The following is a 13,462-nucleotide window of genomic DNA, read 5'->3' as shown; positions in this document are numbered from 1 at the left end:
CATAAAGCAAAAAGAGAGTGAATCTGCAGAAGAGTATTGCGACCGGGCTCTGCAGGCACACTGGGATAGAAGATATTAAAGATAGCACTCACCACAGGGGAATAATAGTCACGGTACTCATGGATGGTCTTAAGGAAAACTTAAAGACTTGGGTTCAGACCTCACAACCTGGCTGGAGGGGAGTCACGATAGATACACTCATAGAATCTGCCATAGAACATGATAAGATCATCTCAAAGAAGAGAGAGACCCAGAGCGAAAAACAAATGGCTGTCAGTATTCAAGCTCTGGAAGGAATGACGATAACATCACAGCCAACAGACACACTTGCATCTACACACACACCTACACCTGAACAGTTATATGTCCTCACTAATCCCACACAACAGCAAACACAGCTCTATTCTACTAACCCTACACAACCACAGGTCCCACACTACTCACAAACTTCATATCCCCCACAATACCCTTATCCTCCATATCCCTACCCATATCCACCACCTTTTCCCTCTGCTCAAACCTCACAACAGCCCGTGTCTTCATCCAATCCACGAATATGTTTTAATTGTAACCAGCCAGGACATTTAAGTAGAACCTGCAGAGTAAAAAGGGTAGGACCCCCAAACCAGAAACTACCTGGATATCCCCATAAAGGATATGCACAGAGACCAGCAAATATCCAGCAAGCACCAGCTCCAATTGTGGCCGTTAATGCTTTATTGGAGAATGGTAGCCAATGCTAGGGGTCAGGTCATACCTGTAGTCTACAGATTGTCAGGTTAACGGGAAGTACTAGGGAAGAACCGGTCATGGTGGTTGATGTAGCTGGTACTGAATAACCTTTTCTTGTAGACACAGGGGCGACCAGGTCAGTGATAAAATCTCCCATTAATTTACAGGTGACCAACGAGACAGTACCAACAATGGGTGTAACAGGTAAAGTGCAACATTATCCTTTAACAAAGTCCACAGAGGTTACTATTGGGCCATTGCATACCAGGCATTCTTTCCTTCTGGCTGCTGCAGCTCCTACTAACCTGCTGGGTAGAGACTTGTTATGTAAGATGGGATGTGTCATATATTGCACCCCTGATGGTGTATTTCTAGATATCCCAGAGAGATTTGCGCACGAGGTGCGGGATATATTGGACACTCCCCAAAAGGATAATGTATCACTCTACCAGTTTAAATGAAAATCCATCTCAGGTAGATCAAATGTTGTCCCAAATTCCAGATTCCCTTTGGACTAAGGATGGACAGGACACTGGATTAATGGCAAACGTAAGCCCCGTAATGGTAAATTTAAAAGGAGGTAGGCAAGCTCCAAAAATTCCCCAGTACCCACTAAAACAGGAGGTAGAATTAGGGGTTTTTACAATAATTGAGCGATTATTGCAACAGGGAATTTTAGTTCATACAGCTAGTGTAGCCAACAGTCCCATCTTTCCGGTGAAGAAGAGTGGTGGGAGGGGTTACAGGCTGGTACAGGACCTTAGAGGTGGTAATAAGGTACTAGAGAGCCAATTCACCGTAGTGCAAAATCCAGCTGTCATTCTTATGGAGATCCCTCCAAACGCAACCCATTTCACTGTCATTGACCTCTGTTCTGCTTTCTTCTCTGTGCCTGTCCACCCTGACTGTCAGTATCTATTCGCATTTACATACAGAGGTGTGCAATATACATGGACACGGTTTCCCCAAGGTTTCATAGACAGTCCCAGTATCTTTTCCCAGGCATTGCATGACTGTTTACAATCTTTTCAACCTGCAAATGGATCTGTTCTAATTCAATATGTGGACGAGTTATTGCTGTGTTCTGATTCGTTTATGTCATGTTTGAATGATACTAAACTTTTGTTGCTTCATCTCTCGCATACAGGACACAAGGTGGCTAAGGACAAACTACAGCCATGCCAATCCAGAGTAAAATATTTGGGACACTGCCTAACCCAGGGGTTAAGACATCTCACAAATGATAGAATCCAGGCCATACAGAACATGACACTGCCGCAGAATCAACAGCAAATTCATACCTTCTTGGGAATGTGTGGATACTGTAGAATGTGGATCCCAGGTTTTTCTATTTTGGCCTTGCCTTTACAGGAACTAGTCTCTTCCTCAAAGCCCGATCGTGTCATACACACAGAGGAATCAGAGCAGGCTTTCCTTAATCTTAAGGATAGTCTGATCAAAGCACCTGCATTGGGAATAACTGATTATGAGAAACCTTTTGATTTGTATTGTACGGAAGCCGATGGTTGTGCTGCAGGTGTCCTTACACAAAAACATGGTGATGCTAGTAGGCCCATAGCATACTACAGTGCCCAATTGGACACTGTGGCAAGATCACTCCCCACCTGTTTGAGAAGTGTAGCAGCTACCGCTTTATTGGTGAGTAAAAGTGAGGACGTAGTATTGGGTCATGATATGATTGTATACACTCCCCATGCTGTATCTGCTCTGCTGAACTCTGCTCAAACCAGACACGTCTCTTCGGCTAGGTTTACCAAATGGGAACTAGCTCTAATTGCACCTGCAAACATCACTGTTAAACGTTGCAGCACGCTGAACCCAGCAACGTATTTACCATATGTACAACACAGGGCCGCAACTAGGGGGGGGCTGGAGGTGCACGTGCACCGGGTGAGCCGCTGTACCTGGTGCCAGTGACCTCCAGCCCGGAGCTGCAGAGAGGCTCCAAACCGGACGTCCGCTGGTAATATTTATTACCAGCGGGCGCCCGGCTCCTTCTCTGCAGCGACGCGGTGTAGCCGGAGCCGGAGGCTGGAGTTCTCTCCCGAACTCCAGCTTCCGGCTCTCCCCACGGGCACTATGGGGGAGACGTCATGACATCTCCCCCATAGTTCCAAGGAGCAGCCGGTGGACCGGACGCGACGCTGGATGCAGGAGCGGGGTTCAAGGTAAGTATTTTTTTTTTTTAATAAGCTGCACTACAGGGGCATTATTATGGGGGCAGGGGCATTACCACAGGGGCATTACTATGGGGGCATAGGCAATAAGGGGCATTAATAATGGGGCATGAGCACTACAGGGGCATTACTACTGGGGCATGGGCACTACAGGGGCATTACCACAGGGGCATTACTGTGGGGGCATGAGCACTACAGGGGCATTACTGTAAGGGCACTACAGGGATATTACTATGGGGGCATGGGCAATACAGGGGCATTACTATGAGAGCATGGGCACTACAGGGGCAATACTATGAAAGCATGGGCACTACAGGGGCATTAATATGGGAGCATGGGCACTACAGGGGCATTACTGTATGGTGGGCACTACAGGGGCATTACTACATTACTATGGGGGTATTAACATATGGGCATTACTATGGGGGCATTACAATATGGGCACTACTGCAGGGGGAATTACATGGGGGGCGCCAACTTACTGTCTTGCCCCTGGTGACAAAAATCCTAGTTTCGGCCCTGTACAACATGATGTACAAAGGGTGGAAGGAGGAGAGTTGCTGGCGGAGGGTGAGTTCAGCGGACATAATGATACACACGATTGTATGGAATGTCTGAATCAGACCTTGCTGCTAGACCTGACATACACGACACACCTTTAGAGAATGTAGATGTGACTTTTTACACAGATGGGAGTTGTCATAGACAAACAGACACAGGTGAATTATGTACAGGTTATGCTGTTGTAAATGACACAGACATCATAGAAGCCAAACCTCTTGGTCCTCCTCACTCAGCCCAAGTGGCAGAGTTAGTAGCACTAACTAGAGCGTGTGAACTGGCAGCAGGCAAATCGGCTAACATTTACACTGACTCGAGGTACGCGTTCGGGGTGGTGCACGATTTCGGGGCTCTATGACGTCTGAGAAATTTTATGACAGCAGCAGGCACACCAGTTGCACATTCCCGACACATAAAACATCTTTTAGAAGCAATCCAACTGCCCAAAGCGGTGTTAGTAATCAAGTGTTAAGCCCATACATGTGAGGATGACCCGGTGTCACTGGGCAACAACAGAGCCGATGAAGCTGCAAAATGGGCAGCAGGGTTAAAAAAATTTTCTCCCACTGAAAAAATTATGTCTTTCCAAACAATTGATATGCTGAATTAATTGAGATGCAAAATTTGTGTTCAATTCAGGAAAAGTCCATTTGGAAGTCCAAGGGATGTGGGCAAGAGTCCTCCGGGATCTGGAGGGATGGACAAGGTAAGCCAGTAGCCCCCAAGGCATATTACCCCAGCCTGGCTGAGGCAGCACACGGTCTTACTCATCTGGGAAAACAAGGTATGTGCAAGTTGGTGAGAGCATACTGGTGCGCACCAGGTTTTTCTTCACAAGCAGAAAAGATAGCAATGTCCTGTCTGACATGCTTGAGGAAGAACATAGGGAAAGCAATCCCTACCGAACCGTCCCACATTCCACAGACTGATGGACCTTTCCAGGTGATACAAATTGATTTCATCCAATTACCACCCTGCAGGAATCTTAAGTATGTATTAGTGTGCACTGATGTATTTTCTAATTGGGTTGAGGCCTACCCAGTGGCCACTAATACTGCTGCGTTTACTGCCAAGAAAATAGTTCAGGAATTTGTATGCAGATACGGTATCCCTAAAATCATCGACAGTGACAGGGGTACTCATTTCACAGGTGATGTTTTTCAAAATATGTGTAAGCTGATGGGTATTAATAGTTGACTTCACACCCCCTACAGACTGTAAGCCAGTGCCAAGGTAGAGAGGATGAACGGGACTATTAAAAATAAGTTAAGTAAAATCATGGCAGAGACTGGACTAGGTTGGCCAGAAGCATTACCGTTGGTCCTGCATAGTATAAGGACCACTCCCAGACCCCCTCTAAATATGTCTCCCTTTGAAATACTGTTCAGTAGACAACCTCATTTGATTATAAGTCCACAGGAAGACTTGAAAGGTAACAACCAGGTAACTGTAAAGTATCTTATATCAATAAGTAAGCAGTTAAAACAACAGCAGCAGAAACTGAAATTATTGTCCAATGATATGCCTGAAACTAACTGTCATGATGTTGAACCAGGAGAATATGTTATGATCAGAAATTTCTTGCGTTCAGGTTGTTTGACTGATCGGTGGGAAGGTCCATACCAGGTGCTGCTGACAAATACTACATCTTTGAAGGTGGCTGAGAGAGATACCTGGGTCCATTCCACTCACTGCAAAAAGGTCAACCAACCAGTGGAAAAGCGAGTCGGAGACAAGGCTGATAGTGTGAACCTGTCGCTCGTGAGCTTGTTCCGGGAGGATTGAAAAGGTCGTAGTGAGATACCTGAAATAAAATAAATCTGCAGGTCTTGTTGTGGCAATGGACGGGCCTACTGTGTTCATTTTCATATTCTCTTTTAGAGTGTTCACCATCCTGGTCGGTTCGGGAATGTCTGGTTTCTGTGAATGGGGACCGATTGTGGAGAGGGTAGTTGATGGCAGTGCTGATGGAGTGGAGTCAGAAGGAGTGCAATGCCAATCAGGGGAGTGTCTGACCAATCTTAGTACTGTTATTGTTAAGAGAGCTTTTATTACGGATACTCGGGGATGGTGTGGAGGTTTATCGTCTGAAGATTCCTGTATTTGTGAGCTTTGTGGGTCCCTAGTTGATGAGAATTGTATCCAACGGTGCCAGCCTAAATATAATCCGTACTGGGGTTGGTGTCCTTTAGAGGATTATTATAGCATTGTAAACAAAGTGTTAAATCAAACTGATTGCTGGGTGTGTTCACATGTGCCACAGGGACAGCATAATGTAGGGTTGGTGCCATTCCCGCTGAATATCACGGAAATTTTAGAATTACAGAAAGGGAAAACATTGGATGGAAAATTCCTCTCATCCAAACCACCTAATTTCAAACTCTATCAATTCCAAGTAGATAGATCACTTTGTGTTTAAACATAACCAACCCCAATAAACCCGGGAGCTGGGAAGTGACAGGGAATAACCAGACGATGACCTTCTCACAAAGAGCTGATAATGAGTCCATAAACCATGATCTGTTACGCTCAATTAAATCTAGTGGGAGACATTTTAGGTACCGGTATGCACTGAGTTCCACCAAAGAAATTATTGGTAAGGTGCCAGATGGTTATTGTGCTAAAATAATACAGCCAGAAACTTGCATGTACCAGATGGAAGACCAAGAAATAGGATTGTTTGCAAAGGAAATGTGCTTAATGATAATGATGCATACCATTCCTTATGTTCTCACTGATAATGTATATTTTATATGTGGAAGAAAAGCGTATAAGTGGCTCTCCCCGAGTTCCGAAGGTTTGTGTTACCTGGGAAGAGTAGTCCCAGAAGTTATGACCCTCACACATGTTGAAATGCTTGGTATACATAAAAACACACCGTCACCATATCTTCACACACAATATGAACACAGAGGCAAACTAAATATGATACCTGGTGACGTGCACAAAGCCACTCAGTTAATTAGTGAGACAACTGACTTTCAAGTTTTAGTCACATTGGATTCCACCAGAATCACTCGGGGTACATTAAACTTTAGATATATTCAGGAACTTGCTAAATTGATAGATAATATCACCGAGATGTACGATGACACATTCAGGTATACAGGGAGAAAATTGCAAGCGTACAATAAAGAACTGGTGCAAAACAAGCTAGTGTTAAATTATTTAACTGCTGTTACTGGAGGGTATTGCGTAACATTGGCCACCCAATTTGGAGTAAAATGTTGCACCTATGTCACCAATGATACCAGCGACCCCAAGGAGGTGATAACCAAAAGATGGATGAAATTCTGCAGCTAAAATGGGAATTTTGTAAGAACCATAACGCTTCAGTGGGTGAAGTAGGGGAGAAGATAGAAGGATGGGTTTCATAGCTGAACCCAGTGAAATGGTTCTCAGGTCTAGGGGAATGGGTCCAGGAAGTGATCACCAGCATAGGCAAATTCTTGATCCTTATACTGATTGTCATCTTAATAATTGGTATATGTGTCCGGTGTGTTCCTATTGTGTTGAAGTGTGGAAAATGTAAAAATAGAGTAAAACGAAAGAATGAAATCATGATGGTGGCCAGTATGAATACCGAGGTAAATACAGAACTGCATTACAACCCTGAACTAGGAAATACCATCATTTAATGTATTATATTTAGACATGCATAGAATGTATTATTGAAATGTTATGTTAAAACACCTCAGATAATGTAAAGTCTCAAATTTCCCCTTCAAGACTGCCTTTATAGGACTGGTGTATCCCTACACCTTTCACATGATCTTCCAAGATCCGCGGTGTGTGTATAATAGTAGTTTTATGTCCCCACTCAGAGACACATTATTGATGGATTAAGAATCACCTTGTGCCATCCCATAACAACACAATACGCCATTTTGCGAATGGCCGCCTAAGCGCCATTTGAAATAAACTCACACTTTAGAACATGTGGCGATATTACTATTAGCATCATGCGATTGCATCTTACACCATTTCTCATACACACATTAATATGCACAATAGCGCTGTTAACTAGTTGCGTATTAGCGAATGCATAAGATTCAGTATGAAAACGCCAAATATTAGCTTCATGCACACGCATCTGCCCCAAGTTAACTAGCGTCTTTACATCAAACCCCACATACTCACACATTACATATTCACATACAAGGTTCCATAAGCTTTAAGGTATAAGATTCAAGTATGCACATTTATTATAATTGTTAGGAAATAAAGGTTTTATACGTGATAAGTAAGCCATGTTTGGTATTGTACTGATGCGTACTCTCTCCACAGTATTCCGGTAATATCGATGGAGAGATCGCAACATGCATTCTCAACTTATGGACCGCAGAGACTTCAAGCAACAAAATGTACATTATATGAACAACTGTTAGGATTTGCATGAGGTGCGAAACCAGAGACCACCAGTTGTTAGAGGCTGGACTGTATCTATTTGAACCAACCTGTTAAATGCCTTGTAACATATGCCCTCTCCTTTAGGACCAATGGTATTAGCAACAAACTTCTCTATTGTGTTGTTTATTTCTGCGGGGTATAAATATGTGTGCTCTGATCCTGGGTTCCTAGTCTTCGTGCTAAATGCTGATTGACGAGGGGTTTCTTGCTGATGCCTACATCTGGACCAGAGAGCGCTGCATATGTATAACTGTACTTGGGTCTGTATAATTTATTTGCATTAAGATTATATGAGGATCATAGCGCGTAACTGCTGTACTTTTTACTTGAATAATACTTTGTGCTTTGGAACCACAGGTTCTAGGTAGTGATGAGCGGTTCGGATTCTGAGGAATCCGAACCACTCCGAACAGGTGGAATCCGAGTCCACCCGAATGCAAGTTCGGGTGTTCCCGCCTGACTCGGATTCCACCTCGAGGCCGAACGTCACCCGTCCGGCGTCGGATTCTAGCAAGAGCCGGGTGACGTTCGGCCTCTATAAAAAGGTGCGGCGCCCGGGAGTCAGCACCATTTCGCGTGTGACGCATAGTTAGGTAGTGCGCTGTCTGTGCTAGTGTTAGATAGATTAGAGTAGGCAGTGTTCGTGCCGCTCCGTGACTTTACTGGGCATAAGCCCTTTGTGTGTGCTCCGTGACTGGGCATAATAAGCACACTGTGTGTATGTGTACTCACTGTATTATACAAGCTCCGTGACTGACAACTGACAGGGCATAGCCCACTGAGTGTATTATACAAGCTCTGTGACTGGGCTTAGCCCACTGAGTGTATACAAGCTCCATGACAGGGCATAGCCCACTGAGTGTATTACACAAGCTCCGCGACAGGGCATAAGCCCACTGAGTGTATTATACAAGCTCCATGACAGGGCATAAGCCCACTGTGTGTATTATACAAGCTCCGTGACTGGGCATAGCCCACTGTGTCTATTATACAAGCTCCGTGACAGGGCATAGCCCACTGAGTGTATTATACAAGCTCCGTGAAAGGGCATAAGCCCACTGAGTGTATACAAACTCCGTGACAGGGCATAGCCCACTGTGTCTATTATACAAGCTCCGTGACAGGGCATAGCCCACTGTGTCTATTATACAAGCTCCGTGACAGGGCATAGCCCACTGAGTACTATACAAGCTCCGTGACAGGGCATAGTCCACTGTGTCTATTATACAAGCTTCGTGACAGGGCATAAGTCCACTGAGTATTATACAAGCTCCGTGACAGGGCATAAGCCCACTGTGTCTATTATACAAGCTCCATGACAGGGCATAGCCCACTGTGTCTATTATACAAGCTCCATGACAGGGCATAGCCCACTGAGTGTACACAAGCTCTGTGACAGGGCATAGCCCACTGTGTCTATTATACAAGCTCCGTGACTGGGTATAGCCCACTGTGTCTATTATACAAGCTCCGTGACAAGGCATAAGCCCAATGAGTATTATACAAGCTCCATGACAGGGCGTAGCCCATTGTGTCTATTATACAAGCTCCGTGACAGGGCATAGCCCACTGAGTGTATTATACAAGCTCCGTGACAGGGCATAGCCCACTGTGTCTATTATACAAGCTCCGTGACAGGGCATAGCCCACTGTGTCTATTATACAAGCTCCGTGACAGGGCATAGCCCACTGAGTATTATACAAGCTCCGTGACAGGGCATAGTCCACTGTGTCTATTATACAAGCTTCGTGACAGTGCATAAGTCCACTGAGTATTATACAAGCTCCGTGACAGGGCATAGCCCACTGTGTCTATTATACAAGCTCCATGACAGGGCATAGCCCACTGTGTCTATTATACAAGCTCCGTGACAGGGCATAGCCCACTGAGTATTATACAAGCTCCGTGACAGGGCATAGTCCACTGTGTCTATTATACAAGCTTCGTGACAGTGCATAAGTCCACTGAGTATTATACAAGCTCCGTGACAGGGCATAGCCCACTGTGTCTATTATACAAGCTCCGTGACAGGGCATAGCCCACTGTGTCTATTATACAAGCTCCGTGACAGGGCATAGCCCACTGAGTGTATTATACAAGCTCCGTGACAGGGCATAAGCCCACTGAGTATTATACAAGCTCCGTGACAGGGCATAGACAACTGTGTCTATTATACAAGCTCCGTGACAGGGCATAGCCCACTGAGTGTATTATACAAGCTCCGTGACAGGGCATAGCCCACTGAGTGTATTATACAAGCTCCGTGACAGGGCATAAGCCCACTGAGTGTATACAAGCTCCGTGACAGGGCATAAGCCCACTGAGTGTATACAAGCTCCGTGACAGAGCATAAGCCCACTGTGTCTATTATACAAGCTCCGTGACAGGGCATAAGCCCACTGAGTATTATACAAGCTCTGTGACAGGGCATAGCCCACTGAGTGTATTATACAAGCTCCGTGAAAGGGCATAAGCCCACTGAGTGTATACAGGCTCCGTGACTGAGCATAAGCCCACTGAGTGTATACAGGCTCCGTGACTGAGCATAAGCCCACTGAGTGTATACAAGCTCCGTGACAGAGCATAAGCCCACTGTGTCTATTATGCAGAGAAACAGAAAATTAGCAACATACCATTCACCACACGTAGCGGCAAGGAAAGACTCAGCCTTTGCCCTTTATTTCTGAGTGGTGGTTCTGCAACTGTCTGTGAGGCATCTTGTGCCTCTCGTGATGATAAAAGACCTTTTCAATCAGACTATAGAAGTGTGAAAAAATTTAAAACCAATAAGGCAGTAGAACAAACTGTGTTTTTTGAAACACAAATGTCAGAAATCCCTGAGGAGAGTCTAAGTGGGTCCACGAGTGGCATTTCTATGTGTAAGCCTGACCTTTCAGAGAAGCCGCCCTCCACAGTTTCTTTTCCATCTGTAGTTGTGGGGATGAGCAGTATTGCCGAGGACATAGAAATTGAGGATGCCACCGTGGAATTGCAAGAGGATGAGAGGAATATATGTGCAGCTGACGCTGGCACTAATGAGGATGTTGAGAATGAGGATGTTGAGGATGAGGATATCATTTGTATAAGTCAGGCACCAGTGGAAGCAGCTCTTGGCCAAGATAAGAAGGCCATTGCCATGCCTGGGCATAGAACCAACAAATCCACATCTTTTGTGTGGAATTACTTTTACCCAAACCCTGACAACGTTTGTCAAGCCATTTGTAGCCTCTGTGAGACCACCGTTAGTAGAGGTAGGGACGTTAAGCATCTAGGAACCTCTACGCTATTATGTCATCTGCAGCGAGCTCATGACAGGTGTTTGATAACAGAAACTACTGCAAAAAAAATAACAACAAGCAGTCCAGCATTAACTAGATGCCTTCTCTCTACTAAATCCCAGCACCTGCAATCTCCGCCGACAACACCTTCCTCCTCAATATCCTCAGGAATGATCAGTGGTAGTACAACATCCAATTTGTTAGTGCTAAGTCACGGTGACTCCTCCAATTTCCAGGACACCTCAGAAGAAACTGAATCTTTGAGCGCTAGGCCTGCTGCTGCTGCTGGTGGATCTTCATCCCAGAAGTGGACCAAGAAGACTACTAGTAGTATACCAAAAAAACAATTGACTGTTAAAGAATCTCTTGCAAGGGGAAGCAAGTATGACAGCTCTCACCCTGTCGCACAGCGGATCACTGACGCCATGACAGCTATGCTAATATTAGATCTGCGTCCAATATCCTCAATTAATGCAGTGGGATTTACACAGCTAATTGATGTCATGTGTCCCCGGTACCAAATTCCATCTCGGTTTCATTTTACCCGAAAAGCCATTCCTCGGCTGTACCAAGACGTTAAACAGAACCTAATTATTGGTCTGCAAAATGCTATTGTACCCACTGTCCACTTAACCACAGATATGTGGACAAGCGGTAGTGGACAAACTAAAGATTACATGACTGTGACGGCCCACTGGGTGGGTGAATCGCCTTCAGCAGCAGCAGTATCTAACAAACAACACCAGCTCATTCAGAGGCAGGCAACTCTGTGCATCACCGGATTCAATAAGGAGGCATACCGCTGACAACCTCTTAGAAAAACTAAGAGATGTCATAGAAACATGGCTTACCCCACTTGGACTCTCCTCAGGATTTGTGATTTCTGACAATGCTACAAATATAGTGAAAGCATTACAGCTGGGTGAATTCCAACACATCCCCTGTTTTGCTCACACAATAAACTTAGTGGTGCAGGGTTTTTAAAAAAACGACAGGGGCGTGCAGGAGATGCTGTCTGTGGCCCGAAAAATTTCGGGACATTTTCGGCATTCAGCAACAGCGTGCAGGAGATTGCAGCACCTGCAAGAGCAGTTTAATTTGCCCTGCCATCAACTGAAGCAAGAAGTGGTAACGAGGTGGAACTCAACCCTGTATATGCTTCAGCGGATGGAGGAGCAGCAAAAAGCCATCCATAGCTATACGACAAGCCATGACATTGGGAGAGGAGGGGGAATGTACCTTACCCCAGCACAGTGGAGAGTACTTTCTGTCTTGTGCAAGGTGCTCAAACCATTTGAAGTTGCCACTTGTGAAGTGAGTGCTGACACTGCTAGCTTGAGTAAGGTGATTCCCCTGATTTCGCTTTTGGAAAAGCAGCTGGAGAAATTGAAGGATGATATTAAACAAAGTGATTCCGCAAAGTATGCTGGACTGATGGATCAAGTCCTTTGTTCGCTTCGCCAGGATCCACGGGTGGCCAAGATCTTGAAATCTGATCATTATATTTTAGCAACCATTCTTGATCCTAGGTTCAAGTCATATGCTGTGTCTTTCTTTACAACTGACCCAGATCTTAAAAGAACCAAAGCGCTCCTGGTGAGCAAGTTGGCAGCTGAAGTGACACATGGCACTACGATGACGTCTCCTCCTTCGGTTTCTCCAGCAGCAGCCAGAAAAAAATGCACCTTTTCCAAAAGACCCAGTGGTGATGCAGATAAGTCAAGTCAACATTTTGACATCTGGTCGGGTCTAAAAGATTTGCCAACACCAGTGACACCTCTACCGCAACTCCATCTAATACGATTACCATCCAAAGAATGGTGGAGGATTATTTTCAGGACACCATACACGTAGACATGTCACAGAGTCCCTTCGAATATTGGAAGAAAAAAAAGGCAATTTGGAGACCCTTGTATAAACTGGCTTTGCATTATTTAAGCTGCCCACCCTCCAGTGTGTACTCGGAGAGAGTTTTCAGTACAGCTGGGAACCTTGTGAGCGAACGACGAAGGAGGCTACTTCCACAAAATGTAGAAAAAATGATGTTCATTAAAATGAACTGGAAATTTCTCGAGGAAAACCTTTCCCACCAATCACGTCACAGTACAGATACTTCTGTAATGGTGGATTCCAGCGGGGATGAACTGATATTGTGTGAGGAATCGGATGATGTACACACTGATGAGGGTGAGGATGGCAATGATGGTGACATCATGCCACTGTAGACCTGTTGCCTTTAGTAGATTGGAAGATTTTTTTGTGGGGGCCCAAACAAACCAAGC

Source organism: Taudactylus pleione, unplaced genomic scaffold (assembly GCF_031769625.1).
Source record: "Taudactylus pleione unplaced genomic scaffold, aTauple2 ptg000946l, whole genome shotgun sequence".
NCBI classification, from domain to species: domain Eukaryota; kingdom Metazoa; phylum Chordata; class Amphibia; order Anura; family Myobatrachidae; genus Taudactylus; species Taudactylus pleione.
Note: the sequence above shows the minus strand (reverse complement) of the source record.